The sequence below is a fragment of the Lepus europaeus genome, chromosome 8 (genome assembly GCF_033115175.1).
Source record: "Lepus europaeus isolate LE1 chromosome 8, mLepTim1.pri, whole genome shotgun sequence".
In the NCBI taxonomy this organism is placed as follows: domain Eukaryota; kingdom Metazoa; phylum Chordata; class Mammalia; order Lagomorpha; family Leporidae; genus Lepus; species Lepus europaeus.
This window is the reverse complement of record NC_084834.1, coordinates 13,118,370-13,124,816: the sequence shown is the minus strand read 5'-3', so window position 1 is coordinate 13,124,816 and position 6,447 is coordinate 13,118,370.

The following is a 6,447-nucleotide window of genomic DNA, read 5'->3' as shown; positions in this document are numbered from 1 at the left end:
GGGCTCTGAGTAGATGTTAAATTACTGTTTTAATGGGTAAAATATTATTTTATAACTTAAATGTAAGAGCAAGTAGCAATTTTCTCTCATTACCACAAGTTAATGAGTTTCAATTATTATGTACTATTAGTTTCTTTGCATCTTTTCACTTTCATTATCTTTGAGATATTACAGTAAAAATTTTGGCAAGCTTAAATTCCTTATTTCATAAATTTTTATAGGAAATGTCATTTTTTCAATCTAAGGACTATTTGTCTATTGCTGTGTTAGTTTCCCAGGGTTTCTGTAAGAAAATATCACACACTCAGTGATTTAGAAACAACAGAAATTTATCCTCATGGTTCTAGAAGACAAAATTCCAAGATGATTTTACCTCCAGGGGCTCTGAGCTTGTCTTCTAGCTTCTGGTGATGACCAACACTCTTCATTTTCTTTGACTACTTAAATCTATGCATCCACTTTTATATCATGTTTTCTATGTGGTCATGTCTTATTATAAGTATACCTAACAGATTAAAGGCCCAATCCAATCCAAGATGATGTCAAGTCAGTCTTTACTTCTATTACACCTGTAGACATGATTCTAAATAAGGTCATATTCTGATTCATGGTAGATACCTCTTTTGGCAGACTACTATTGTCTACTTCAGCATGTAAAAGAATTGCCTCAGAACTTAGTAGTTTAAAAGAACAAATATTATTATATCACTATTCCTGTGGATTGTGGAATATTTGTTAGGCTTGGGCAAGTACTCTAGCTCAAGGCATTTCATAAGTTGCAATACTTTGTAGCCTGGGACTGCCATCAGCAAAGTCTTCCTGTAGGAGGATCTATTTTGAGCTTCACTCATATGACAATTGCCAGTATCATATTCTCATTGTGTGATTATCAAATAGATTTTCCTACTGGGGTTCTCTGGAATGAAGCTCACCATATGTTGTTGATTTTTTTTCCTCAAAAAAATGAGATTGAGAACAAGAAAAGATACCTAAGACAAAATTTACATTCATTAGGTAATGCAATGCCAAAACTGAAATCTAACTTTTTGTCATATACTATTCGTTAAAGGCAAAGACTACACTCAAGGGAATGGTATTAAAAAAGGAAATACATACCAGAAGATGGGGATCATTGAGAGACAATTTAGGGGTTGCCTAACCCAAATTATAAGTTTAGTTGCTACACACATTTTCTTTTCTTTTCTTTTTTTTTTTTACAATGCTTTAAAGAGTGTTTTTTTTTTTTACTTTTATTTAATGAATATAAATTTCCAGTGTACAGCTTATGGATTACAATGGCTTCCCCCTCCCATAACTTCCCTCCCACCCGCAATCCTCCCCTCTCCTGCTCCTTCTCCCCTTCCATTTGCATCAAGATTCATTTTCAATTCTCTTTATATACAGAAGATCAATTTAGTATAAAGATTTCAACAGTTTGCACCCACATAGAAACACAAAGTGAAACATACTGTTTGAGTACTAGTTATAGCATTAAATCACAATGTACAGCACATTAAGGATAGAGATCCCACATGAGGAGCAAGTGCACAGTGGCTCCTGTTGTTGACCCAACAAATTGACACTCTAGTTTATGGCGCCAGTAACCACCCTAGGCTGTCGTCATGAGTTGCCAAGGCTATGGAAGCCTTCCAAGTTTGCCGACTCTGCTCATATTTAGACAAGGTCATAAAAGACAGAGTGAGGATAGTAACCAATGATCCTAAGAGTGGCATTGACCAGGTTTGAACAATTATACAGCATTAAGTGGGGAAGAGGACCATCAGTACACACAGGTTGGGAGTAGAGCCATTGGTGGTAGAGGTTATGATTACAAAGGAATGAGGCCCAAGTGTGCTAGACATGGTCTAGAACAAAGGACAAAGTCATTATTAGAGGAGCTAAGAAAGGTGCTGTCTAAGCTACAAGTAATTTTTCTGATTGAGAGGCAAATAGAACCTGATATAAGGGGCTTCTAAAATCAATCAAAGATACATTTTAATTTGTGTGACCTGAATCTGTGTATCATATGTTTTAAACGTGTTGGTAGAAAGAAACTAAAAACATTTTAGATGGTTGTGCTTAAGTTTACTGGTTAAACAAACTACACCATGTTAGATATTTAAGAGGTGTTTCCAAATACATGATTCTTAAAATTTATAGAAGGCATTGGACCTTCTGGTAAATGTTTTCTTAAGTTGTTATCTAATGGTTGAAATGGTTTGCTAAGTATTCATGTGATATTGCTATTGTCAGCAAGCGATCTAGGACTTGCTCCCTCATTTCTCTATTCTAAGCCCAACTTGTTCTTTCATTTCTCTATTCTCTTCAAGGTAGGAAACTAATTCTATTATGAAGGAATCTGTAGGATGCACAATTTAATCTTTAGACCTTATGAAAGAGATGGCTAACATTTTTCTGTAATAGCATAGCCAAAATAAGAACTTAAATAATAATCTCATAGCTAGATTCACTTCGCCATCAGCGAAGTATACAGTAAGTAGAAAAAACCTCCCTTTCAGACCAAAGGGAAAGAAAGTTTTAAAGTGAGAATATAATTTTCCTCATGGGCATTGTCTACCTTAGAAAAACTACTACAGAACATGCCTGTGACTATAGACTTGTAGTTCAGGCCACCGAAGATTAGAGATGGGAAACGGGTACTCCCTTGACTTGCATCCTCTGGTCTGCTTTAACACAAACCAGGAGGAAAAGAAAGCTCGGCATCAGAAGCAATGGGTGGCAGGCCTATTAATGGCTGATCTGTACAGTGATCTGCCCTCAAGGAGACCCAACAGGCCAGTCCACTGCAGTGGCTTTCAATGTGGTAAGCCTGGGCTTCAGCAGAAGTCAGCTTGTGAAGAGCCCTGGCAGCTCTGCCAAGAGTTGGATCACTGGAAATGGACCTGCCCTGGAGTCGAAGGATGCCCAGGTCAGAGCCACAGATCTTATTGGCTCTAAGCTGAAAAGCCCTTCACTCAGCCCAACTTCCAAAGTGACCACTGCAGCTGAGTGTATGGTCAAGTAGGGTCAGCAACATTGCAGGCAGAACTGTAAATTTCTTGTTAGAGATGCCCCCTCCTTGACCTGGCCAGCTCTCCTCCCAGGCCAGCCAAGTAATGAAAGTCAACAGAGTGCCTTCCCCTAGGAGGTTCAGACCTCCCTTAGGATATACCCCATGTGAAGAGATAGATAGGTCTGGGCCTCTTAACTTACAAGGCCTAAAGCCCACCAGATTATTATCAAGCTACACACATTTTCTAAAGTGCATTGTACTCACCAAAGATAAAGGGAAGAGAAAAGTAGATATAAACAACATAGATACGAATGAGAAAGTGATATTTGGCCTGATGATCAGGAAACCTATGTCCATACCACAGTGCCTTGATTCAATAACCAGCTTCAGCTCTTGACACCAGCTTCCTGTTCAAGCACACTTTTGAGTGCAGTAGTGAGGGCTCAAACCGTAGAATCCTTGTCACCTACATGAGAGACCTAGTTCTCACCTTTTCCAGGACCAGTCCTGATCATTGTGGCATTCGGGATGTGAACTAGAGGATGAGAGTCCTCACTTTTTGTCTTTCAAAGCAATAAATGGATACAACTAAAAAATATACCTGAAAGAATCTGAGAGATGCCAAAAAATAAAATGAAACAAACCATCTCCAAGGAAATATTTTCAGTGTCTGAAAAAAAATTATTGCACTCAGTTATATTTTCTACTGGAGAGACAACAAGGAAAGTTTTCAGTTATTGCATTTACTTATTTTTTGTTTAATTGTTCAGTTTTATTAATATTTTAGTCTTCAGCTATTTTGCACTGTGTCATACACATCATATACAATTTTCTCATTTTACTTTACTTGATAAAAGATCCTGATTTCAATTGACTTAAAGTAGTCTTTTCTACTTCTAAGATAAATCCCATTCACAACAGTTACAAAAACAATCAAATACCTTGGAATAAAGTTAACCAAGGATGTCAAAGATCTCTACAATGAGAATTACAAAACCTTAAAGAAAGAAATAGAAAAGGATACCAAAAAATGGAAAAATCTTTCATGCTCATGGATTGGAAGAATTAGTATCATCAAAATGTCCATTCTCCCAAAAGCAATTTATAGATTCAATGCAATACCAATCAAAATACCAAAGACCTTCTTCTCAGATCTGGAAAAAATGATGCTGAAATTCATATGGAGACACAGGAGACCTTGAATAGTTAAAGCAATCTTGTACAACAAAAACAAAGCCAGAGGCATCACAATACCACATTTCAGGACATACTGCAGGGCAGTTGTCATCAAAACAGCATGGTACTGGTACAGAAACAGATGGATAAACCAACGGAACAGAAGAGAAATATCATAAATCAACCCAAACATCTACAGCCAACTTTTATATATATATATATATATATTTGACAGGCAGAGTGGACAGTGAGAGAGACAGAGAGAAAGGTCTTCCTTTTGCCTTTGGTTCACACTCCAATGGCCGCCGCAGTTGGCGCGCTGCAGCCGGCGCACCGCGCTGATCTGATGGCAGGAGCCAGTTGCTTCTCCTGGTCTCCCATGGGGTGCAGGGCCCAAGAACTTGGGCCATCCTCCACTGCACTCCCTGGCCACAGCAGAGAGCTGGCCTGGAAGAGGGGCAACCGGGACAGAATCGGTGCCCCGATCCGGACTAGAACCCGGTGTGCGGTGCCGCAAGGCGGAGGATTAGCCTAGTGAGCCGCGGCGCTGGCTAGCCAACTTATATTTGATCAGGTATCTAAAACCAATTCCTAGAGCAAGGACAGTTTATTCAATAAATGGTGCTGGGAAAACTGGATTTCTGCGTGCAGAAACATGAAGCAAGACCCCTACCTTACACCTTACACAAAAATCCATTCAACATGGATTAAAGATCTAAATACATGACCCGACACCAACAAATCATTAGAGAACATCGGAGAAACCCTGCAAGATACAGGCACAGGCAAAGACTTCTTGGAAAAGATCCCAGATGCACAGGCAGTCAAAGCCAAAATTAACAATTGGGATTTCATAAAATTGAGAAGTTACTGTACTACAAAAGAAAAAGTTAGGAAAGTGACTAGGCAACCAACAGAATGGGAAAAGATATTTGCAAATTATAAACTGATAAAGGATTAATAACCAGAATCTACAAAGAGATCAAGAGACTCCACAGCAACAAAACAAACAACCCACTTAAGAGATGTGCCAATAGACATTTTTTAAAAGAGGAAATGCAAATGGCCAATAGACACATGGAAAAAAAATGTTCAGGATCAGTAGCCATCAGGGAAATGCAAATCAAAACCACAGTGAGGTTTCACCTCACCCTGGTTAGAATGGCTTACATACAGAAACCAGCTAACAACAGATGCTGGTGAGGATGTAGGGAAAAAGGCATACTAATCCACTGCTGGTTGGAATGCAAACTGGTAAATACACTATGGGAGACAATTTGGAGATTCCTCAGAAACCTGAATATAGCCCTACCACACGGTAAAGCCATCCCACTCCTTGGAGTTTACCCCAAAGGATATTAAATTGGCAAATAAAAGAACTGTCTGCACTTCAATATTTATTGCAGCTCAATTCACAATAGTTAAGACATGGAATCAACCTAAATACCCATCAACAGAAGACTAGATAAAGAAATTATAGGATATGTACTCTATAGAATACTATACAGCATTAAGAAAAATGAAATCCAATCATTTGCAACAAAATGCAGAAATCTGGAAAACATCATGCTGAGTGAAAGGCCAGTCCCAAAGGGACAAATATCATATGTTCTCCCTGATCGGTGACAACTAACTGAGCATGTAAAAGAAAACCTGTTGAAGTGAAATGGACACTATGAGAAACGGTGACTTGATCAGCCCTTGCCCTGATTGTCAAGGAACAACTTAGTATTTTATTCCTTTTAGTGGTTTTTTTTTTGTTCTACTTAATACCATTTTTGAACTCTGTAATTAACACACAATTATTCTTAGGTGTTTAAATTTAGCTGAAAAGTGATCCCTGTTAAATATAAGAGTGGGATTAAGAGAGGGAAGAGATGTACAATATGGGACATGCTCACACGGACTTACCCTTAATGGTAGAGCCAGAAACATGCCCAGGGATTCAATTCAATCCCATCAAGGTGGCAGGTACCAATGCCATTTCACTAGTCAAAGTGATCAGTTTCAGTTCATAATTGATCATAATGATAGGATTAAGTGTCAAAGGGATCACATAAATAAGACTAGTATCTGCTAATACTAACTGATAGAATCAAAAAGGAGAGAATGATCCAACATGGGAAGCGGGATACACAGCAGACTCATAGAATGACAGATGTCCAAAACAGCACTCTGGTCTCAGAATCATCCCTTAAGGCATTTGGATTGGGCTAAAAAGCCCATGAGAGTTTCTCAGGCATAGAAAGCCAAACACT